Raw genomic sequence first — 26104 nt, 5'->3', positions numbered from 1 at the left:
AACATTAACCTCACTCAGAAGGAGCTGTGGCAACTGGGTTCAGTGTTCATTCAGTTTTTTTTTTTCAGTTTAACTAATCATGTCAGTTTCCAATCTTCCCAGAGACTGTGTGTAATAATGATGTGTGACATTTGGATCATAGCAGCACCTTGCAGGATAATGACTGCTGTGGTGTGTGCTCATCTGGCATTTGAGATGACAGTCAGGAAGTCATTGGGGGATGAGGGAGAAGAGACTGAGCCCAGAGGGTGTCCAGAGCAGGTAAAATTCTCTGCACATGTTTCTTGCTTCTTCCCACTCCCTTTCTCCACAATGATGGACTCTTGGTGCACAGATGAACAATGGGCAGGGATTCTGCCTTGAAAAAACAAGAGAACAGCCCTTGCAGTGCCCACTGACCTCAGCCAAGAAGGGTGATGATGGGGATGAGCCTCTGTATGTGTGTTGACACATGGACGAGGTCACACATGGAATTTATTCAGAGGTGAATAGCATGAGACACTGTGCATGTGGAATGTTGCCTTAGATTAAATTGTATTAAAATGACTAAAGTTAGAAGTTAGCAACAACAAGAATATCTCTGCAGCATACAGACTAACCAGCCTCTCATAAAAGCCTCCACTGTCACAATGAGTGTGCTTTCCCTCTAGTCAAGTGGGGGCCATCACCCAGGTACTTGACTTATCTGACTCTAAGGGGAACAGTGCATGCAAATGGGCATCACCACTTACAGATAAACCAAGACTACCTGCTGTCCCAGAACTTCAGGGAGAGCAGCTCAAGCCCCCAGGTCTCTAGTTTGCATTCACTTCTGCAGTTAACCCAGAAAAAGCACCATGAAGTTGGAGCTGAGCTGAGCACTTTCTCTAGTGATTTTACATGGTAACAATACACATAAACTGGGGAATTCTGTGTGTGTGTGTGTGTGTGTGTTCACTGCTAATGAATTTCTCTTGTCTGCAGGTGTCCATTGTGAGGTGCAGTTGGTGGAGTCTGGTGGGTGCCTGAGGCGGCCTGGAGGGTCTCTGACACTCTCCTGCAAAGGTTCTGGATTCACGTTCAGTGACTCCTATATAAACTGGATCCGCCAGGCTCCGTGAAAGGGACTGGAGTGGGTAGGGGTCATGAGAAACAAAGCTGACAGTCACACAACAGAATATGCTGCATCTGTGAAAGGCAGATTCACCATCTCAGGAGATGATTCTAAAAGCAGTGTCTATCTGCAAAGGAACAGCCTGAGAGCCTAGTACTCCACGCTGTTATTACTGGGAGAAGGACACAGAGAGGGGAAGTCAGTGTGAAGTGACAAAAACCTCCTGCAGGAGGAGCTGTAAACACCAGGGGGCGCTCAGGGCCCACATGTTATTCAGATATAGTACACGAGGAGGCTAATTAAGATTCTGTTTCCAGCCCACCCACCCAAATTTGTTCCTGTAATCCCTACCCATTCCCCCCTTAAATTCCCTCTTCTCTCCCCTCTGGCCACTGTGAGACTATCCCCTATTTCAGTGTCTTTGGTTATATTTTGCTAGTTTTTTTGTTTTGTTTTGTTTTGTTTTGTTGTTTAGATTCCTGTTAAAGGTGATATCATGTGGTATTTGTCTTTCACTGCCTGGCTTGTTTCACTTAGCATAATGCTTGCTGGAATGGGAGTAGGGGGGAGAAAATTGTACTTGAACAATGATTAAAATAAAAAGAAAAAAATGTTAAAAAAAAGATTCTGTTTCATCTCTGGCAGGGAGCTTCCTCTTCAACTGACATTCAACATTTAGGTGCCTAAGAAAGCATCCACCGCAATGAGTCTTACGTAGTTGGTTCACCCCATCTGACTTGGGACTCTTCCCCTAAACAGCTCTGTTGTGACCATTGGTTTTATGTTAGTTTGACTAGATCACAAGGTGCCCAAACATTTGTCTGATAGTTATTCATGGGTTTGTCCAGGTGTGTTTACAGGTGAACTTACCTTTGAGATGGTGGCTCAGAGAAGCAGACTGTTTTCCCCAATGAAGGCACCCTTCACTCCACCAGGGTACTGACTGAAACAAACAGAAGGGGGGAATTAACCCCTTCCTGCCTGTGTGCTGGGCAGGAAGGAGGAGCTGTAAACACCAGGGGGCGCTGGAGTTGTGTGACTGTCAGCTTTGTTTCTCATTCTACAGCTGGGACAGAGGTCTCCTCCTGTCCTAAGCATCCTGGTTCTCAGCCTGCAGGCTGAGTGATGACAACAGCTCTCCTGCATCTTCTGACTGAAACCAGAGCTCAGAGACTTTGGGGCATTTCACAGTCTGAAATATGGGCATCAATTCCATATCAATGTAAACTTCAATATGCATTCAGTGGACAAACAGGAGGATTGTGTTAATTCATATCACGCTAATTTGCAAATGTCTTATATAACACAGTCCCTGCTCCCTAGACCTGTGAGCTGCATTGAAAATTCCAGAACCTCATGAAGACTCAGGAGAGTTCACTGAGGATGGATAGAGCAGAACTGCATGGCATCAGAGCTCACTGAGACAGCTCACTACTTCGGCAGACAAAGCTGATGACATGGCACAGGGTTCTCAATGGTTAATCTTGCAAATAAATGTTCTCCATCTTGATCTTGCACCATAACCAACTGCAAATTGCCTTCTTTTGGAAAAGCTCATGATGAACACTTACTGAAATGATACAGATTTATTTAATTTTTAAGATTACTGTGGACATTTTCTTAGGAAGAATGCTTGCTTGATGCAGGTTCCAGTTGGTACTGTATTATGATAACAAGACCCACATGGTGAGAGATGTGCAGTGACTTAAAACATGTGTTGTCATACAGAACTGACACGTGCTTGTTAATCCAACACTGACCCATAGTCCCAAAACAATGGGAACTCTCTCAGTGTTTCCTCCAAAGGAGCCACCTGTGACATTCCCCAGGCAGTGAGTACTGAAGCAGATCCTCTTGGCTGTCCCCAGAACCAAGTGAGAACACAGCGTCAGCTTGGCTGCTGGAATTGGGGGACATGGAGCCCACATGTGGAATATCATCACCACTGCTCCTCCATGACCAGTACTAGAGAATTTCTTGTGTGACATGGAATCTGAATAATGACCGATGGTGTCTGAATTATCACCCCTGATGCCTTGATAAGTGTGAAGAATCCATAAGGTTTGAGCAAGAAAACCAGGTACAGGAGGAGGTGGTGATTCCTGCAGGGGCTGAGAGGTGCAGTTGTGGGTCACTGAGCAGCGAGACTGCCTCCAAGTGGAATGCAGAGCCTGGGGTGCATGGGGTGTATGGTCAGAAGGGAAGATAATCACATGGATGGAGCACCGAGAACAAACAAAACACTTGAGTGTAACACACAGAGATGACCTCACCTAGAAAATCATACCAGTACCTAGAATCCAGTGGGTGCACTGCCCAAGTGAAAGGAACAGCAGAGAAGGAGACCTGGAGTGCACTCCATGAAAATCATCACTGTGTGTTTGTCAGCTATTCAGCCGTAGAAGTACGGGGGTGGGGGGGTTGGACCACATGCAGGGACACTCAGATGAGACCTTCCCCAAGAGGAACCTGAGGGCAACAGAGTCACTGAAAGCCCTCAGGAGTTTCAGAGCTCAGCAGTGTTCTCTGTGTCATGCATCTGGCAGGTCCAGGGAAAGGCTTCCTGGTGGCTTCACAGAGCCCTGGCTATGGGGTTCCCTACAGAGTCACTAGGGTTTAGTAAGGTCCGTTCTCTGTGACCAGAGAATTAAACACACAGTGTCTCTGAGGGAATTTCTGGAAGTCAGGACACAACAGTTTATTCTGGACTAGAGATACTAAGAAGTTCATTCTCTGTGAGCCCTGGCAGGAACCTCCCCAGCATAGTGCAGATATGACATTAGGAATGTGCAGGATCCAGAAGCTCAGAGCAGTTGCCCCAGGAGCAGGCGCAGGGGGAGCTGGGAAGAAGTTTCCTTTGAGGGACTGTGTCCTTTTCTTGTCATGAAAACCTCTAAAAGGAGAGTTGGACGTGTGGTGACTGTAAATATCCTATTCTATCAGGGTACTCACCAAACTCCATGACACATGAGAACCAGAGTCAGTGGTTATAGGGCTTCTTTATATCTGGACTGTAAGGAACGGTGAACAGAATTGGTTTTATTAACTCACTGGGTGAGCAATTTTGAAGACACACTTATCTAGGATTAAGTCATTAACACATTAAAGCCTAGAATTGGTCCAGAAGGCCTCCATGTCTCTCAAAGGTGGGTTCACAATGAGGAGCATGTCCTGTGGGAGCTTGTTCCTCAGGGGGAGGAGCTGTATCAGCACAGAGCTCAGAGATCTGCCAGGGTACCCATATCCTATAGCTCTGTGTAGGCCTTGGACCCTCAGAGTCCCTCGAAGCATTTTCCCTGTGTCTCTACCTTCACTCAGGTGGAGCCAAGGCTTCAGCTATGAAACACTGTGCCTCATGAATATGCAAGTGAGAAGAGGTAGATTAGGTTAACTGCATGTCTTTTTGTGCCCTAAACATCTCTCAAAAACACCCTCCCTTACATTAGTCTTGATGACACAGCCCCTCACCCTGGACTAGAGCTGGAAAGCCCTCTTCCTGATGGCAGTTGCCAGAGGTAAGGGGCTTTGCAGTTCCTGGGTTGAGGAGAGGACCAGGGACAGGGAATTGAGATTTCCAGCCACCCCTGAAAACTCTGCACAGGTGTCCACTCCCAGGTGCAGCAGGTTCAGGCAGTTGCTGAAGTGAGGACACTTGTGGCCTTGGTGAAGGTCTCCTGCAAGGTTTCTGGACACACCTTCACCAGATGAGCTGTGCACTAGGTGAGACAGGACCAAGGAAAAGAGCAGGATGGATGGCACAAGTTGGCCCTCAATATAGTGCTGCAATCTATGCACAGATTTCCCAGGGCAGAGTCACCATGAACACAGACACACCCACAAGCACAGATCACGTGGAACTGGGCAGCCTGAGGGCTGAGTACATGGCTGTGTATTAATTTTTGTGTATTATGTGGTTTGATTCCCTGACTTTGTGTTGTGACCTTCTATTGTAGGAGTTGTGTGGGATTCAGTGGTGCATTACCTTGACCTCCTGAGCCTGATGCTCCTGGTGTGCCCTTTCTGCTGGTTATGTTAGCTTTCTAGTTGTGGTTGGGGGTTGGTCATCATTGGGTCATTCTTTTTTTTTTTTTTAACTAAATTTATGCATTCATTCATTTGCTTGTTTCTTTGTTTGTTTGTTGCAAATTGTATTGCTTTTTGAGTACAGTTTTCTGCTTTCCCCCCACCCCTGCTGACCACCCCACCCCTCCCCACCTCCCTCCCCCAGTTCCACCCCCCTTGTTGTTGTCCGTATGCCCTTTATAATTGTTCCTGTAAAACCTTCACCCTGTTCCTCCTTTATCCCCTCCTCTCTCCCTTCTGACCACTGTGAGCCTTTTGTGGGTGCTTCTCCCCAGCTGGCTGACTGAGATTGACTCCATCCACCACATCTTCTATGTGGTTGTGCTAATTCTGCCAGGACAAAACCACGCAGATCAGGAAACAAGTGCACACCCACAAAAATTTCCTCCACCCCAAGTCACACTACCAACAGCAAATAAGCCAGTATTAATGCAGGTGTAAAGAGATTAAGACTATCATCAGAAAGGAGAAATGTGTATGAGATGAGTAACTGAAAGTGATTTTTTAAACAAGCAACTTGATTTATTATATTGACCAACAATAGATTATACTGATCAATACTTAAAATAGCATATTCTTTTTTAAAAGTATATTTTGTTGATTATGCTATTGAAATTGCCCCAATTTTTCACCCCTGTTATTTCCCTCAGCCCTCATCCCCTCACCTTCCCAAATACCCCCACCCCAATCCAGGTCCATGGGTTGTACATACGATATTTCTCTTTCCACAGAGACTGTCTGAACAGTCTCTGACAGGGGAGTCTGTTTGTGTTTTCCATAATCTAGAACAGCACTCTCTGCTCCATGGCCTCTTCCTCCTTCTCCACAGCCATGAACAAGTCACCTGATGTCAGTGGTCAAATCACTTTCTTCTCCTGGAGTCTCATCTCCCTGTGCCTCTATTTAGGATTCACAGAATCAAGCAGAGTTCAGACAGCTGAAGTCAATCTCACTGATGGTAAGTATTATGATTCCCCTGTATTTCACTAATTATTCTTTTCTATTACTTATTAAAGTTTGTGATAAATATCTATGCAGGGAAACCCTTTAAAAATGGCCCTTCCAGTTGTTTTAAATGAAAAGTTTCTCTATAAGTTCTGTGAATTTGCACTTTCTTAGTCGCTCTGAGTCCAGTGATAGAAAAGCACCTTCTCTACACTGTGTCTGCTTTGTGTCTTTGAAGGTCAGGAAGCCAGAGACAATCAGGTCTGAGGGCACCACCATCACTGTGTAAACTGAGTCCCCTCCTACAAATGTGAGCCCGTGGTCTCTTTTCCACACATGCACTTGCCTCCAGAACCGGAGTGTAGGTAACACTAGACACAGACACCCCATCATGATTTCATATAGAAGAGTGCTCCTACAGCCTAGAGGGCCATGCTCCCGTCTTCCCTGGATTAGTTTCAGGGGAGAAGTGGGACCAGGGGGGAGGGCAAAGACCCAGTTGCTGGGCTCAATTATACCAGACTGGACATTTCCCAGGCTGGCTTAGGATTCTGTGTTTATTGATTGAAATGCTATCATGACCAGAGTCCGCAGGAGACTTGCACCTGCATGGAGTCACTGACCTCTCTGCAGGTCTCCAAACCCAGAGCTCTGTATATAGTAGGAGAACATGTGAATAGGGTGTGTCTGCTCATGAATAGCACCCTAGACCATACCCTGAAACTCTGGCACATAAGCCCAGCCTGGGATCCCCAGATGTTCCCAGTCCCTGGTCAGGACAAAATATAGGTCAAGCAGCATGGACTATGGGCTCAGCTGGGTTTTCATTGTTTCTATTTTAAGAGGTAATCTATAAGAACAAGAAGCACTGAGTGTGTGAGAGGAATAGAGAGACATAGTGCAGGGTTGACTGTTTCCTCAACTGATGTCTTTGTGTTTGCAGGTGTCCAGTATTAGGTGCAGTATGTGGAGTCTGGAGAAGGTTTGGTGCAACCTGGGGGTTCTCTGAGACTCTCCTGCATGGCCTCTCAGTCCAGCTTCAGGGGCCACAGAATGAACTGGGCCTGTGCATCTCCAGAGAAGGGGTTGTAGTGGGCCTCAGACATTAATGTGCATGCTATCACCATGTACTATGCCACCTCTGTGAAAGGCCAATTCACCATCTACAGAGATGATGGCAAGAACAGTCTGCATCTGCAAATGAGCAGCCTGAGAGCCAAGGACATGACTATGTATTACTGTGTGACAGACACAGTGAGGAGCAGTCTGAGTGAGTGCAGACACAAACCTCCTCACTGCAGGAGGTGTTGGGACCACCAGGATGCTCCTACCTCCCTGAACACAATGAACATTCCAGGTGAAGTTGAAGTTGCAGGTTTGGGTGGGCAGGTTTGGTTTCTTGTCTATTTTCCTTTTCCTTTAACAATTGCCCTCAGGAAACTTCCATGGTCCCTGAATCTGAGCTCACTTCGGAACCCTCTGTGTTAGAAAAGGCTATCGTCAAGGTAGACATTATTATTACATGGACACAAAACAGCCTCTTTCAATCACCCTTGTTCCCAGTTCCAATAAGTCATCAGACCCTCTGACCCACATCTGCTAAATCTAAGCAGAGGCTCTGTTGGAGGCAACAGTGAACCCTGGCCTGGCTCAGCTTAGTGCCCAAGCTGGCCATCAGGAGGACACATGCCTGCTGGGCAGTGGGAACCAGAAGCATATGGACCCAACACGAGAGGGGAACTATTTCTGGTGGTGATAGTCATTGACTTGGCAACATGCTCACACACCAAGTGGAAGTGACAACACATAGAAGCAGAGGGACCCGTGAGAGGTCACTGTGGATGTCCATGCTGGTGAAAACATACTCACCAAGGGGACATGTAGTAATAATTACACACAGAGTGAAATATCTGGGAGGAACAGGAAAGGGCAAGTGGCCAGTCAGGTGAGCTTTGATAGAGCCAGGAAAGGAGGCTGGCTCAGTGCTTTATTTTCTCAAGGATGTGGGAGTAGGAGTTTCCACCTACATGGGCTTGCTTGTGTGGTTTCAGCCTCCCAGTGACATCTAAGGAGGAGGCACATTTTTTTTTTATTATCACATTTCCTGTGTGGGGCAGATGGAGTAGAGGCATGAATCAGCCATCATTTGTCAGCTGTCAAACATACCATAAAATAGAGTCTGAGTACCTATTCCGACTAACGGCCATTAAAATTAGCAAGAAAAAACAAACAAACAACTGAGATAATGATTCCTTATGAGTAACTACCAGGTGAACACAAAATGTGAAGAATGATTATAAGTAAGGAAATGATGAGATAGAAATAGTGAGGGGTCTTGGTTCTAACCTGTGGGTAGGAATCCATTTGTTATCCTATGTCCTCAGCTTCTTAGAGGACATGAGCCAATCAACAGGTGGGGCTATTGTGGAATGAGCCTCTCAATGATTTCTAGAACATAGACAACTGCTGTATTTTAAAATAAAGGAGCATTGCATGTGGAAAACCACAGTTCCCTTCTGCCTATTTGTGATGACATGTGCCTTATTTCCCTTGATTTCTACCTATAGAATCTTTAAAGTTTCCATTTTTCAAAAACACCTGTCCACAAATATATAGCTATTTTTAGATGACATAATATCCCTTTATATGTCCTGTACTTCCTGCTGGGTCCTCATTTAAAATGCCTTTAAATCTTTATTCCCAATAACACAATCTCAGTGAAAATCAGTCATGATTGTGTCACGTGACACAACATTAGTCCAGCATCCACTGTTTATCCAGTTCCACAGTCATTTCCAGATTTGTGGATGTTTTAAGTTACTTTATTGTTGTTCAATTATCGTTGTCTGCATTTTCTCCCCACCCCTCCCCTGCCCTAGCCAAACCCACCTTTCTCCTTTGCTTCCACCCTTCCCCTTGGTTTAGTCCATGTGTCCTTTATAGTAGTTCCTGAAAACTCTTCTCCCCACTGTCCCCTCTCCCCTATCCTTTGGCTATGATTAGATTGTTCTTAATTTAAGTGTCTCTGGATATATTTTGTTTGCTTTGTTCTCTTGTTGATTGTGTAGATTTATGGACTTTTTTTCCCAGCAGTGCTCCACTCCTGACTACAGAGCCTATTCTAGCCTCTATGGCTGCTGCAACCAGTCAACTGGGACATCAAAGGTTGGCCATTTTTCCAGGGATTTTTTTTTCTGTAAAAACTCTCTACAGAAAACCCATTAAAATATTAGTAACTTAGATTTTGTTCAAATTAAGTGAACTTTTCCAAACAAAGTTCCACTAAGCCATTGTAAAGACTTCCAAATCACATGTTTGATGCAAAAAAAAATATTTATTTTACATTAAGAATGTCATACACTTTATGGGAGAGCCCAGAACCCTCTGCCCACAGTGATGATCACCAGAAATAGGACCAAAGGAGGATGCAGTGAAGATTTCATGTTTGGGTGGAAGTTCTCTTTCCTGTGAGCAAATCTGTCCTAGGAATTCTCTTCATTTCCTTCCCTCTGGATCCCAACATCACTGGCAACAGTAGACTGAGAAAACAGGTCAGTTAACCAGCTCCCATAATGTTTGACATGTGAAGAATTCTGATTTGTGATGAGTGTCACAGGCATACTCACTATTCTCATTTCTATTTTTTTTCCTGCATGTTAAAATGTGGTTATTTTGGATGTGATTAGTTTGGAGTCTCTGAGTTTGCCCTGGGAGCTGTAGCCAGAATCACACTTCCAACATCAAGTGTCAATAATGTCCCACCTGTCTGTGCTTGGGAGGTAGTTTCTCTGGTCAAGAAGCAGTCATGAATGAAATGTGACTTTGAAAAGGAGTCTGCTTTATTTTTTATATGGAAAAATATATATTATTTGTATTTATTTTATGATACAAATATATGGACATTATGAATATATTATAGTTTTCATACTTATGAAGTATCTGAAAATGCTAATAAAGCATTTCATATCAGTTTGAAAAGTGTGGGTAAATTTGAGTGTCACCTACTCATCTGGTCCACCATTTCTTCTTATGCTTGGAAAGTTGAGACTGTCCTTTAATCCCATTCCAATGTGTCTCATAAACTAGGGGATCCAGTGTCCCTGATGCACATGGTGGGTGAGATCACAAGAAGTGAAGTCCCTACAGAGGTTCCAGAATGATGAGGGTAACTGACCACAGTCCCTCCACACTTTACAAGAAAGGCTGCCCCACATATGAATTTCTCTCTCAGCTCCAGGGTAAATCATCCCCTGGAGTGTGGGTGCTCATAGCTCTCTCCTCACATGGGGCTGAGGTCTCTGGGAAGACAGAGTTGTACTGTATAAGAAGATGGTACTGCTGAGTCTCTTCCTGTGCCTGGTGACAACCCCCTTGGGTGAGTGTCTCGGGTTTTAGGCATAGGTCTATGGGATAATGGTGATTGTGCCTGACTGACAAGGACTGATGTATCTTGTCCCCAGGTGTCCTGTTCCATGTGTAGCTATAGGACTCAGGACAAGGAATGATAAAAACCTCGCAGACCTCCCTCTCCTGCGCTGTCTCTGGATTCTCTTTTATAACCTATCACAAGCAATGCACCCACCAGGCTGCAGAGAAGGGGCTGGATTGGGTCTGTGCTATATGGAGTGGTGGAAGTACAGAGTACAACCCAACCCATAAATCCTATCTCAGCATCACCAGGGGCACCTCCAAGAGGCAAGTTTATTTAACACTGAGCAGTCTCACAGCTGAGGACACATCTGTGTATTCCTGTGTGAGAAACACAGTTAGGAAAAGTCAGTGTGAGCCCAGGCACAAATCTCCCTGTGGGAGACGGGAAAGCTTGGTTGCAGGGACTGGTCAGGATGACAGGGGGCGCTCTTCTCTCACTAACCACAGAGAATAGCCCCAGGGCCAGGTGTGGACCTGGTTGGGAAGGAAGGGCCTTCCTCTTGGGAGCAGGGATTTCCTCTGGAAACACTCAGCTGCATCCAGACACACAGCCTTCTTCTCTGTGAATCTAATTTCTGAAGTTTTTATTGAAGACAATAAACAAGGGGAAATATCATGAGGTCCATATAACTCTTCTTCATCAAGTTCCGATTTTTCCATTTCTTAACAAATTGCATCACATTTTCTTATGAAATTACACTTAAAATATCACAGAGGAGTGTTTGGTCCACAACAAATTCTATGTTCATAGTAAAACATAAGCACATATTTATGGGCACTTTATCTGTGCTAGTAGAAACTAAAACATCCCAAAACCCCTTCTAATTTTACAATTAGCAAACTAGGGAACATCCATGAATGGATTGCTACTCAGAAGTGAAAATAATGATCGGCTGATATGGGCAGAATAAAGGTCTCTGTCAGTGATCACTCAACCTGGAATGTTCCAGGCTCAGAGAACAAAGGGGTGTGTCCTGGTGCTCACAGGGTGATCCTAGGAGGACAGTGGGAGGCTGGGATTTATGTCCTTTCTCACTGTTACCAGGTGGGAAGCTGAACTCTGTATACTGAGGGTTCCCTCATTCTCAGCAGGGCCCTGAGGGATGGACGGCTCCACACAGGGAAACAAACACCTCCAGGCTCCTGTGAATGCACAGCACCCACCACCAGGTCTGCTGTTGTTCTGACAGAAGCTGTCTCCTCCAGGTGCCTCCGTCTTTGGTTTCCCCACAAGCATAAGATCCCAGGGCAGCAGACACTCCACTGACCACCCATCCCCTGCAATGGACTTCCACGTCACCCAGTGACCATGGGAATGTCCATGGGGATCAATATCCATGGGAATAGATCCAGAACTCTACCTGATGGCTGATCTCTAGTCTTTCTCTAGACAAAACTTAGAGGTGGGTTATTCACCTGCTGGTGGGGACAAAGATAGCTGTGCTCCACACTCAGCAATTGCCTGCGTGCTCAGATCTCAATACCTGGCAGCTCATCTCTGCATGAGCCACCTGTTCCGGTGTGTGAACCATTTCAGCAAGCCAGGATAAGGAAGTCAGTGAACCAGGGTCCCAAGGGTGCTTTGCCCAGGACAAGGCCTCCGTCCCAGGACTGGGGTCAACTGGACAGAGCGAGCCCTGTCACTTGGTGGCAGCTGACTGAAGCTCAAACTCATCAGCCAGCAGCTTGATCTTCAATGAAGGACACTGCCACCTTCTCTCCTGAAAAGGGAACCTGTGACCAGGCGCTGGCAGTGTGGAATCTGTGCTCCTGAATGCACTTGTCTTGAAAGTATTTGCTGCACTGTGATGTGGAAGGGAGGGTGTGTTCCTTCACCCGTTGTCCAGCTGTTCCCACTGTCAGCATAATCTCTGGAGTAAATTCTTCTTCATCATCTGTGTTCCACTAGGACCATCTCCAGCCATAGCAGCAATTAAAAAAAAATCTGCATTTCCACCAGAACTGAAATCCTTGTAGCTCCTTGTGAGTGTTTGTGGGGGGCTAGGACCGCAGCATTCCTGGACCTTAGACTGAGCCTTATTTTTAGGCTTAGTTGTGCACAGTCCAGGCTGTGTACTTGTAGCTTTTCTTGTACCTCAGCATCACTGAGATTTTTGTGTAAATGGTGTAATTTGCCCTGTGTTCTTGGGTATACTGTGCACCTATTTTTTTTTTCTGCCAAAATTTTCAGGAATAAAACTTTCACTTTAATATTTTACTTCAATTTTGATTTAGGTTTATTTAGAAACACAACAGATTATCATATATCTGAGTATTATTTTGCATATAGATATTTTATTGATTTCTAGAATTATACTTTTAATGGATAAGCACAAATAAAAGAATTAAAATATTTATATAGATAAGGAAGTTCTACAACCCATGTACAATGCACAGCCCTTTTTTTCCTCAAAAATTTGGGTAAAAATGTGTTCATTGTACAAGACAAATTATGGTACATTAACTGACTTTATACTAAATCCATGTTAGAGAGTCAACAAAAAAGGGCTGGAGGGGGTAGGTATTATTGGACAGAATCTAAAGTCAGGGGACACTTTAGGTGATGGGCAGATGCTCCATCTAAAGGGATGATTCAGAACATTGTCAATGTGCAGACAGACACCTCTCTATACTACTCTGTGAGAGAATCAGAGAAATAAAGTCAGGGTGAGCTCAGATACACACCTCCCTGTGCAAAGACAAAAAAAGGCTGAACTGCAGGGGGCTCTCAAGACTCGGGGCAAAGTAAAAAACAAACCAGCCCTTGCACCACAGGGACTCTAACCAACCAGGCTCAAGTTTCTGGGTCCCCTTTTCCTTACTCATCTCCTGTATCTGCTCATGAGGAGATGCCTATCCATTGTCATCCCATTGTCTTGCCTTCATGTCTCCTGGCTGCAACCATTCAGAATGGGGACCATTGAGCTATAGGTCAGTGATAACCCCCACATGTTGGGTCAGTGTTGGATACACTGACTAGACAAGGTCCCCTAGATCTGACCCTCCCTAGGGCAAGCCAGAACCATACTCACCACAGAATCTGCAAGTCCCAGGTGCAGGGAGAACAGGAAGCCACGAGGGCAGGCAATCTCAAGTCTTCACATCAAATGTGTTTTCTCTTGGTCTGTTGTCAAAGCCGGTCACTCACAAGATTCAACTCAGGGTGGGGTTCTGTGCATGTGCCAGGAAGTGTGGAGAAGGGAGATCTGGGGTTCAATACCATGAGCATTATGACAGTGTGTGTGTGTGTGTGTGTGTGTGTGTGTGTGTGTGTATGTGTGATTTATTGGGCAGGATATGGGCAGTGTGATTAGGGCCACATGCTGGGATCCTCATATGGGACCTGAAAAGACAGGAACCTGAGGACATGACAGACCACAAGTTCCAGTGGTGTTCAGGGCTCAGGCTGAGTCAGGGAATCATGTAGCTCCAAGGAAGAAGCTCCTTGGTGGCTTCAAAGAGCCCTGGGTATGGGTTTCCCTGCAAAGTCACCAGGGTTAAGTACAGCCAATTCAGTGGCCAGAGATGTCAAAGCACATTGTATTCCTGAGGGAGCAGCCTAAAGTCAGATCCAGCCTTTAATTCTGGACTACAGTTGATGAGAATCTCATGTCCTGTGAGGCTGGACAAGACCCTTCCTTTGAGAATGCAGTCTGGGCAGCAGGAGACAGAGGAGACCCACGAGCTCAGGGCTGCTGTTCAGGAGCAGGTGCAGAGAGAGCTGGGGCAAGACTTCCAGTGAGGGCCTGGGTCTTCCTCTTTTCAGTAAATCATCTAAAATATTTCAGACATGAGTTGACTGTAAACATCCAATTCCTCCAGAGAATTTACCCAACCAAATAAAACATGAGGCCCACACTCAATAAGGGTATTTCTATAGTTTCCTTATATCTGAATTGGACAGAGCTGAGGAGGGGGGTGGTTTCATTCACTCACTGGGTGCAGCATTTGGGAGACACACTGTTCAAGGAAGGAAATTCAGGCACAGAGTCCATAACTGGTCCAGGTGGTCTCTATGTCACTCGAAGGGTGGATTCTTAATGAGGATCATGTGCTGTGGGGGCTTGTTCTTCAGTGCAAGAAGTTTTGTCTCCTCAGAGATGGGGGACCTGACAGGGGACACACATTTTAAAACAGTGACTGGGACTTGGACCCTGAGTCTTGCACTGAGCATGGACCCCGTGTCCTCTAGTTCTCTCAGGTGGGGTCAAGTCTTCAGCTATAAAACTCTGTGTCTCATGAATATGCAAATGAGAAGAGGTAGACTGGGTTAAATGTGGGTCTGTCTGTGTCCTGAGGGCATCACCCTCATCCACAGTCTCCCCTTAAGAAGTCCTGACTGCACAGCCCCTCACCATGGACTGGAGCTGGAGAGCCCTCTTCCTGGTGGCAGTGGCTACAGGTAAGTGACTCTTTTGCTCCTGGGTTGAGGAGGGGACCAGGGATTGTCAAGAGACATTTTCAACCCTTCCTGCCTCCTCTCCACAGGTGTCCACTCCCAGGTGCAGCTGGTGCAGTCTGGGGCTGAGGTGAGGAAGCCTGGGGCCTCAGTGAAGGTCTCCTGCAAGGCTTCTGGGTACGCCTTCACCAGCTACTGGATGCACTGGGTGCGGCAGGCCCCAGGTGAAGGCCTTGAGTGGATGGGGTATGTTTACCCTTACAATGGTAACACAAACTACGCGCAGAAGTTCCAGGGCAGACTCACCATAACCGCTGACAAGTCCACGAGCACAGCCTACATGGAGCTGAGCACCCTGAGAACCGAGGACACAGCCGTGTATTACTGCGTGAGAGACACAGTGAGGAGAAGTCACTGCGAGCCCAGACACAAACCTCCTTAGGGGAGCCAGGAGGGCTGGGCTGCAGGGGGTTCTCGGATCATACCAACCACAGAGAACAAATGCAGGGGCAGCTGTGGGTCTGGGCAGGAAGGAAGGAGCTTTGGCTCGGGAGCAGGGATTTCCTTTCAAAACTCCCAGCTGCGTCCAGGGACACTTCTTCCTTCTGTGTGGCTCTCATTTCCCACACTCTCACTGCAGACAGCAAAGGAAAATGTGAAGCTGTCTGTTTGCAGATGAGATTCCAGCTTTACCTGGGACCTTTCCTTCACCACACTCCTGTGTGTCCTTTATCTTCCTTGACAGTGAACCACCCTGAGTGCTCTTGTCTTACCCGTGGATGGAACCATTTCCCACAAAGTGGACTCCAGCCCTGTCCAGGCCCCTGTGTGCTGAGCTCAGGATCTCGGTTCCCCGGCATGCACACAATGTCCTCACACATTTCCTTCCTTCTGGCAGGCACCCCTCATCCTTCAGGTGTCCTGACCATCCCCCAGCACCTGCACCCTCAGGTCTCTGTCCTCCCTGCCACCTGTAACCCTCTAGTCCCTCATTTTCTGGGTGGATGGGAAAATGCACCCCAACTCTCTTTCAACAATCACAATATGTTACTCTGATGATCTTTGGTTTCCTTTTGAAAAGGTCATATGATTCCATTTGTGTCCCGACTGGAGAATTCATGATAATCCGCAGATCAACACCTCTAACTCAGCCATCCCTAACTTAATCACTCTGCAAAGTCCTGTCATACAAAGGAACACTCACCAGTCCCAGCAGCCAGAATCTGGATGTTTTCTGGGTCCAGGTTCATCCATTCTGGTTCCCTGAGGATCATGGCCTCACCTGTACCTCAGGGACCTGGGGACAGACTTCCATCCTGAGGTGCTTAAAGTTGTGTTGAAAAGTGTGGTTCTGTACATGTGTGTGCACACACATGTTAAAGTGTTGTCATGTGTTTGTATGTGGTATGTGTGTCCATGTATGACTTAACATATGTTCTGAGTCTCCCACAGCTCACAGATTAAGGACCTTCCCACTCGTCAGTGAGAGCCAGACCCTAGGGAGAGCACAACCCACTAGAAAGATTGTGTTTTCTTTTCTGTCAGCTGGGTGTGAGAACAAGGACAATAGTGTGTCATGGACATAACATGCTTACAGATCTTCCCCTTCACAGGAAGTGACTTTTGAGAGTTTTCCGTAAAGTGTGTAAAATCCTGAAAGGTCAGGTGACCCTTACTCAAGGTGTCCCTTTTTCCCAGGTGTCCTGTCAGGAGTCACCTGCACAAGTCAGCATCAGAACTAGTGAAGTACAGAGCATGGCTGCCAGAATGGGGTACATGGGAAGAGGGGTAGTTCACACCCCAACTTTCCCTACAGAGCAGAATCTTGACCCTGGGACATGTCCTGGATCCAGCTCTCCCTGAAGCCAATATCCAAGATCACCAAGGACATGGTGGTAAGTTACTGTACCATGCACATGGAGTGAGACAGTGCCAGTCTACATACCAAAGTCTTTCTTTAGGGACAGGAATGGGTTTGGGTTCCAGGGGTTGTTCAGGACAGTGGGTGCCTAGGGCCCATCTGGTGAGCAGGTGCAGAGAGATGCTAGGAAAAGGATCTGTCAAATAGCCTGCGATTCTTCTCCATGTTCCAAAAATATCTTCACATAGACCTTCCCTCTCATCCTATTTATGTGTGCATCTGTTTCTAGGTGTGTGAGTGTATTAGTTAACATGTGCATCTGTGTGTGGGTCAGTGTTACTGTTTGATTTACCTTCAAGTGCAATTTTATGTGTTCTTGAGTGTGTTGGGGAAGTACCTTCTTTTATGCATAGTTTTATGTGTGTTTCTAAGTGTTTTTATACTCTTAGTACTGGCATGGCTTTTATGGAAAAGTGAAGGCATAATGCTTCTTGATAGTATTTCCTAATTTTCAACTAACTGCTCAGCTGCTAAAAAAATATGCTTGATGACACATCTGAGTATACATGCTGTCCCTTGGTTTCTTTTTAAATTTCCATCCCTGTGTCTGAGCTCTGCAGGCATCCTGCTGGTGATTTGTCTGTGTGCCACTCTGCACCCATCTGTCAGGTGGACATGTCTGCACATGGTGTCTGACTCCCATGTGTACCCCTCCCTGTTCTAGCTGTAGTTCCCATGGACCCTCCATCTGTTGACAGGCCTGATCAGGCTAAAAAATTGTGGGCCTGACCCATCATCTTGGGATCCATATGGATCCCTGAAAGGGCTGCCTGCTCAGTGCTCCAAACACTGGATCCCTCACATCCATCCTTAGAAGGAACCCCTCTCCTGCAGGAAGAAGTACACCACTGTGGGGTGTGGGACTCTTAGGACTGGGATGTGCACCATCTATCTCCTTCAAGATTTACTCCTGGATGCAAGGGTTTCAATTTCATTGTGGGTGGTTTTTGTATTGGGATCATGTTGGATCCTAAGAACAGTGCAGGGGACCTGACCTCCCTGACCCTGATATTTGACAGGTCCCGTCCATGAACACAATGGTCAGACAGGACACATGATTAATCAAAATCATTAATAGAAGAAACAGATGACTTTGTTCCAACTGTAAATAAATTTCATATTGAACACTTCAGTGTCAAACAAATGTGCACAGAGTGAACATATCTGCTAGCAGAGTGACCAGTATCCTTCCTGTTCTCTCCATACTTGACCTGTACACACAGAGACACACACTGTTACACACAGTGACACAATCACAACCCAGTCAGTCACACAGTCACATAAAATAACACACAGTCATGCACTCATTATTGAAAATGACATGCATTCACACACAAGATGTGACACAAAGTGTTCATGTCGTTGCACACCCTTTCCTCTAAAATGTGTCAGTTTTTTTTTTCTCTCACTAAAGCCCAGTCTACATAATGCCTAGGGCTGGCAGTTCTCCTGCTGCAATTGCTAAAATTTGAGCTTAATAGATGACCTTAACTAGCATTATTTTATGTTTACCTCATATAGTAGCAATTATTATAAATAAAATTATGTGTTTGGAAGTGGTGTGGTTCTGAAAATACAGAAGTAGATCTATAACTGAAAAGCATAATTATGAGCAACTTTGTATGTTTGTGCCAATGATTTCAGGAGCCAATTCAGAAAGGTTATCCCAACTCACCTTTAATCTCAGGAAACAGCACAGCAAACACACCTCAGACTCCTATGTCATTATACAAAAGTATAGCTTCTTTATTTCCATGACCACAGTTAAGCATGGTGAAACTGCATTTTCACCTATTGATAAAGTTAGGAAAGTGCACAATTAAATAATGGTCACACTGATGGGGACAAAAGGTGTGAAGAAATGTCCAGGGGAGCTTACTCTGGGCTAAAATGTGGGAGAACCCTGTGCTCTGTCTGGTGGCCCCAAGTGTCCATTTCTCTCTGCTCCAGTCTCTGCTTCTTGGCAAAGGAGAGAGGGTAAATGAGAACAGAAACAGAAACATCACCACAGTGCAGTGTAAATGCAGCATGCTGGTGTCGTCTGAGGTGGTACTGACCTGTTACAGAGAGTAGCCAGGTCTCAAAAACTAGATGTAGTGGGAACAACATAACGATTGTGAAGTCCAATTTTCTACATTTTAAAATTCTTAGTTGTGGTAGAAAATACAAAAGGTACCATCTTATCATATAAAGTATCCACTTCTGTAATGTTAAGTATATTCTGATTGACCTAGAGCAGGGTAAAGAACACTTTCATCTTGCAAACGTGACACTTTACACACATAAACCTACTTACCCACTCCCACCTCTGGCACTTGCCACCCTACTTTCCATTCCAATACACCTGCCTACTCTGGATACACAACATGTATACATGTAATCATACAGACCAGTCGTCTTGTGGCTGTCTCATTTCTCTCATCAGAAAGTCCTCAAGATCCATCCACACTGAAGCATCTGACAGGGTTTCCCACCCTCAATGTTGTGTGATACTCTAGTATGTGTATGAACCATATTCTATGCATCCCTCTGCCCTTCAAGGAAGATTTAGGTTCCTTCCACCTATTTTATATTCTGAATCTGCTGCTGTGATCATGGCTGTCTAACCATCTCTATGACATTACTCTAGATGTGCACCCTGGAGTCCAATTGCTGCACCATATGACACCTCCATTTTCAATCTTTGAAAAGCCTCCATACTGATTTTCCTAGTGGGTGCAGAAGAGCTCCTATTTTCTATATTCTTGCCAACACATGTTATGTTGTTTGGTTTCTTTTTGTTATAAGCTTCCTAATGGATGTGAGGTGACATCGCATTGTGGTTTTGACTTGCATTTCTCTAATTATCACTAATGTTGACTATCTTTTAACATGCATATTGCCCATAGTGTTTCAGCTTTGAAATATGTCTATTTCATTTTTTATCCCCAATTTCTTTCAGTTGTATGGATATATGATCATTCCTCATTGTATATGTGTAAGGTGTACAGCATAATGACTGGACTTACATAACTTGTGAAATGATTAACAGATATAGAGTTAACATGTATTATTTCACATAGACACAGGGAAATACAAAGGAAGTGAAGAGAAGAAAATATAAGAAAAAGAAGGAGAAGAGGGGTTTCTTTGTGCTGAAAACTTTTAGGATCTATTCTCTTTAGCAAAATTCACACCTACTGTACAGCAGTGTAAAATCTAGTCATCATACCACCCATTACAGCCCCAGGACTCACAACTGTAAGTTTGTACCTTCAGATTACCAACATCTGATTCTCCCACAGCCCAAACTCTACCTCTGGTAACACAGATATGACCTTTTTAATGATTTTTTTAGACTACATATGCAGAATTGTTCACACAGTATTTTTATTCTGTGCCACACTTACTATGTGTACCATTATTCTCACAATGTCTATTTATGTTGTCACTAATGGAAGGAAATTCTTCTGATTATAGAAAATGATGGTCCATTATACATACTTTCTGTATCCATGTTTTGGCTATTGTACATAATGCTAAAGTAAACATGAAACTACAGATAACATGTTGATATAGTGATTTTGCTTCCTTTGATTCCTACCCAGAGGTGGAATTTCTGTGCCATAAGGCATTTATGTTTTTATTTTTTAAGGTAATTCCATACTGTTTTCCTTTAACTTCACCACTTCACATTCCCACTCATAGTGCACATGGTTGCATTGACAGCATGTCTACAGCAGTCTTTCTAATCTCTTGTTTATGCTCATAGTTTGTTGTTTCATTTGGATTTTTATGTTAAATTGTAGAGATTCCTTTCATATCCTGGATGTTATCATATTATTAGATATATAACTTGAAAACAGTTCCTCCATTGCATGGGTTGACTTTGTCTTGTTGATATTCTTCCCATGCACATATGATGTTGTATTTAATGTAAGTCAATTTGTTCCTATTTCCTGTTGTTTATTTTGTTTTATGACCTATTCAGTAAATTATTGACAAGCCATCAAGGTTTTTTTTTATGTTTTGTTTTAGAGATTTTATACTTTTAGGTCTACATTCAGGTCTTTAATTCATTTTGAGTTAATGTTTCTACATGGTATATGATAGGGTTTTGTTTTATTGTCTTTACATGGATATTTGGTGAACCCAACACCACTTATTGGTGAATCTGTCCTTTCCACATCACCTAGTCATTAAATGCAGGAAAAAATGACAAAATGCAACACACATTCCTGGCATTCAACACACTCAAGGCAGAAGGAAACTGTTTCATATAATAAAGGTCATGTACAAAGGCCCACAAGTAACATCGTTGTCAGTGGTGAAAATAATGGAAACTTTTTCTCTAAGATCAGGAGCAAGTCAAACACACCCACTCTCACCGATGGCATTCAGCATAGCACAGATTTCCTAGCAGAAGTACTATGGGAGAAAATTCAATAAAATGCACCCAAATCAAAAAGGAACTAAAATGGTCACTTTTCACACATGACATGAACTTATGGTGGGATTTCACTTCATTCCAATGATTAAATGAAGATTTTCTTTTGAAGAAGATTATGATATGTGTGTGGATTCCCTTTGCACTGTGGCACTTGACCCTCCTACATTCCATGGATACAGCAGGAGCTAAAGTGCTCATGCAAATGAAGTGGGTGTGAGTCCATGTGTATGTGTGTGTGCACATATGGGGATTGCAAACTGCAAGGTGTAGTATTGTGCTTTACAACTATCATCACTACAAATTAGAGTAATATCAAAACATGTATTTGTGAATCATGATGTTACCTTTAATTATCTCTTTATAATGAAAGTAAATTTTTTCTTCATATAAATTGAGTATGTAACCAAATGTAGGACCATCTTACTCTTTCCAAGATTCTGAAACATGGGTTGAGCCCTGGACATAGGGGTTTTGTTGCTGGGCTGCTTTGTGAGAGGGAAGTGAGGTATGTCCACGGTTGGTGGGTCATTCTCAGCCCATTTTCAGGCCTCCCTTAGTCTCCCCTCTGATCCTGAGAGCATGGGGATGTGCAGTAGTGCAATCTCAATGTCACCCAGTCATGTTTTACACATAACTCATTAAGAGAGGCCTCATGTAAACCACAAATGCAATGAAAGCAGAAATGTTGTTTTATCACAACACTGCAAGATAGGAAATCATCTTATTTCATGCAAACAGCACAAAAAAAAACCTAATTCCTAAAACCCATGGAGTTCAGGATGGTCACTGTATAGTTGCATACACAGCACTAAAATGATCTAGAAATGCTGTTTCTGCAGTGTATTTCATGTAGCAATGGAAACCATGTGGATGAAGAACTCTCAGGGACCAAAGGAAAGGAAACTCTCAGCAGTGTTTTCATTTTTTCTGTGTGTGTTCCCATCAGCTCCCTGGAGCCTTCCCTGGTAACAGAAAGTCATTTTCTCTCCTGACCTATGGGGCACCACGCAAGGCCCCATGTCCCTGGGAAATTCCAGTGGGGCTGACATGCAGGGCCAACACTGCTGTGAACACACACTTGCTCACACAGTGAGCACAGATGACTTGTGCAATGATCCTCTCTCATATTCACAATCCCACCCTCACTCTTCCAATACTGGGGAAGTTGGAAGGGAGGGAAAGCACGTCTTTGTTAAAACACTGGGTTTCATATTATAGGAGCATTATCTGACGAGAAAGCTTGAAGAGTTTCCAAGAGGGCTGCAGAGTAGTGGGAAGCTCTTCCCACTTCCTCCCAGCACAGGCAGAACTTGAAGCTAAACTTCAGAGCAATCAACTTGGGAAACCAGTGGAAGTATAGCTGGTATGGAAATTTATACACAAAAGAAGATGAGAGGAGACAAAGAGAGGGTGACACTGCCCTCCATGCAGATGAAGGAATTGGGAAGTCCAAAAGATATGGCTGCAGGGATCCCCTTCCTACAGAGAAGGGGGTGCTGTTAGCCATGCAGAGGTGCCCATACCTCGGCCATGGAGATGGAGAAAGGAGCCCATGTAACATTTGGATTTGGAACCTGCGGGGATTTGGTCCTCCTCGGGGACTCAGAACACAGCATCCCTGGGAGGGAGCAACCCTACTGTTACAAAATCAGGATCTCTGACTGCTGGAAGGGCCATGAGGCAGTCCCAGGCTGGAGGAGGGGTATTCCTGGTTCACCCAGTAGTGATTTTAAGGGATCCTTTATTTTATGGAAAGACTGTGGGCAGAGAACCATAGGGAGTCTGGACCGTTTGGTTTGAGGAAGAGGACCTGTGTTGCCCATCTCCTGTTCATGGGAGAAGCCTGCAGCCCATGTTGAATCACAAGGTCTGCCCAGTCCTGTGGTCTTCCAAGGGGTAAAGCTTGGGCTGGATATTTGTCTCATCCCTGCTTGTCAGATGGCAGGGTGGCAGTGTTTGACCTTTGGAGCCCTGGAGGAGCTGGGGAGACTGTCTTGCCATGTTGGTCTGATTTTTTTTTCAGGGGATACCCTTGGCAGGCCACAGAGAGCTGGAGTGTTTTGGACAATTTCTCCCAGGTGGGCTTCTGTCCTGGAGTCAGTTGGGCACGTTATGGACTATGCAGTTGCATTATGGGGAAGCAGAACCCAGGTCTCTAATGAATTCAGCCCCTGTAGTCACCAGATGGACAGGAAGTGATGCTCCCCTAGAGAACCTCTCCCAAGAATGTTTGAAACACCACTGCCCAGATCAGATAACCCCACTGAACACACTTCTGATGGGGAAGGGACAGGTGCTGAGAGTGGGGACACTGAAAAGTCCAGACTGGGGCAGACCCAAGTAGGTGACCTGACCCACTGTTCTACTAGAAACCCTGCCCTGACAGCTTGCCTAAGTCAGGGTGAGGACAGCATCTGATATCGGCTTGCAACAGAGAATCTCTCAGATGGCCCAGGACCAGACAACAAGTGACACCTTTGGACGACAGTAGAGCAAGATCCAGTAGAATTCACAAACAACTTATCCAGGGGTGATCACAGCAGGCTCCTCAATCTGTGGGGAGAATCCACACATTTATCTTTATTAATCTTCTAAAAGCTCCTTATTTTTTCCTTTGACATTTATTTTCCCTCTTTCCTTTTATATCTCTTACTTTCTCTTTCTTTGCCTTACTCTATTTCTTTATTTTTCTTTCTTTAAGTTAATTTTGTTGATGATGTTACTATACTTGTCCCAGTTTTTTGCCCTTTGTTCTCATCTGCTTGATAGCCCTCTTCCCTTCAGGAACTCCCACACCCCATCTTAGTTCATGTCCATGGATCATGCGTATAAGTCCTTTGGCTTCTCTATCTCTTATTAGTATTTCCACTATTCTTGTTCTATCTTTTATTTTTATTTTTCTGTATGTATTAGTTTTCTTTACTTTCCCTTCCTTATGTCTATTCATATTCTCTTTCCCAGTCATTTTTAAATTATTGAATTGTTTTTGCTTCTTGTCTTTTATTGTTCTGCTTGTATTTTTTGTATTTTTTTCTTATTATTTTATTATTGTATTTGCTAATGTTGTTATGTTTTTCTGTGCCATTGTTTTGGTTCTGTTTCATTTGTTGTGTTCTGTTGGCACCTATACAGTGGTTGTAGAAGACAGAGTGTGTATATAGATTGTAGATTTTCACTCTCCTCCCCTTTGGTGACGAGGTTGCAGCTCCCAGCAGGGACAGAAAGGGGTCAATCTGGCTGGGGCATAATCTATTCCTCTCTGTAATTACTCTCAACAAGATGGAGAAAACTTGCATCATTGAAACACCTGATGGAGGCCACGTGATCAAAGTCCACAGCCCCTGCTTGCTCTGGGTTGGCGTCTTCCCAACCAATAAACACATACAGCAAACTACTGCCCACAGGATGAGACAGTCTTAGAGGATCCAGAGAGTCCATGTGAGGGGACAACAATGGAGGCCAAATCTGACCACAGGGCCACCTGCAGCAGGGACAGGTACACCTGACCTTCTAACCCTAACCCTTGTGAAGTCAATTTACATCTCAGACATTCGATTACAGAGGGTACAGAACAGGGTCAGTGTGGATCCATGACAGTGGTCCTGTGCCCAACACAGACTTTAGCAGCAGTTGTCTGTGACAGTGGTAGGTGACTTCTCCACTCAGGTGAGGAAACTGAGACCACAGTTGTATACAGCCCTGGAAAGTAGGTAACACTAGATACAGACACTCATTATGGTCTCATTACAGCAAGGGGGTGCTACAGTCTCATGGGGTGTGTCTCACTCTGCACTGGATTAGGGTTAGGGGAGTGCTGGGGCCAATATAGAGGGCACAGAACCGGACATCAGGCTCATTGTCATCAGATGTAACATCTTGGACATGAGCCAGCCCTGCTCAGGATTCTGTGATTACTTGTTTAAATACTATCTTGATTGCACTTCATGGTCCACAAACTCCTTTACAGAGGCACAGCCCTCTCTGAAGGTCTCCAACCCCAGGGCATTTTATATAGCAGGAAGACATGCAAATAGGGCCCTTCTGCTCATGAAAAGCAGCTCAGCTCAAATATTGCAGCTCTGGAGCAGGAGCCTGGCCCAGGATTTCTACGTGTTACCTGTCCCTGCTCAGGACAGCACACAAACCAGTCACCATGGAGTTTGGGATCAGCTGGGTTTTCCTTGTTGCTATTTTAAGAGGTGATCTGTGGAGAATAAGAGACACTGAGTATATGAGTGAAAATGACTGAGAGAAACAGTGGAGAGTGACAGTTTCCTGACCTGACATCTTTGTGTTTGCAGGTGTGCATTGTGAGGTATAGCTGGTGGAATCTGGGAGAGGCTTGATGCAGCCTGGGGGATCTCTGATACTCTCCTGTGAAGCCTCTGGATTCTCCTTAAGCAGCTACAATATGACCTGGGTCCACCAGCCTCCAGGGAAGGGACTAGAGTGGGTCTCATGCATTAGTACTACTGGTACCCCCAGCTCTGTGAAGGGCTATTAACCATCTCCAGAGACAATGGCAAGAACAGGCTCTATCTGCAAATGACCAACCTGAGAGCCCAGGACAGGCCTTGTATTACTGTACAAGTGACACAGTAAGGGGAAGCCACTGTGAGCCCAGACACAAACCTCCCTGAAGGAGACAAGAGGGCTGGGCTGCAGGGGATGTTCTGGACACCAAGGGGCGCTCAGGGCTTACTGAGTTCAGGGAGCAGTTTGGGAGCAGCGTCAGATGCAGTTTAAGGGCTGGTTTCCTGGCAGATGTGGGATTAACTCTCCACACAGCAATTTCCCTCCAGC

General features: G+C 45.0%; 1 long non-coding RNA gene and 1 gene segment (V, D, J or C); both read left to right on the top strand.

The window, feature by feature from the left end:
• LOC114489669 overlaps window positions 1-26104 on the top strand; it is a 384977-nt gene that overhangs the window by 34951 nt on the left and 323922 nt on the right.
• LOC118498348 lies at window positions 6868-25891 on the top strand. The gene is made up of 3 exons (XR_004900848.1): window positions 6868-6910; window positions 7015-7019; window positions 25450-25891. It is a non-coding gene; the product is annotated as an uncharacterized LOC118498348 (long non-coding RNA).

The sequence above is a fragment of the Phyllostomus discolor genome, chromosome 15 (genome assembly GCF_004126475.2).
Source record: "Phyllostomus discolor isolate MPI-MPIP mPhyDis1 chromosome 15, mPhyDis1.pri.v3, whole genome shotgun sequence".
Lineage (NCBI taxonomy): Eukaryota > Metazoa > Chordata > Mammalia > Chiroptera > Phyllostomidae > Phyllostomus > Phyllostomus discolor.
The sequence above is the reverse complement of the archived record's forward strand: the minus strand, read 5'-3'. Positions and strand labels throughout refer to the sequence as shown.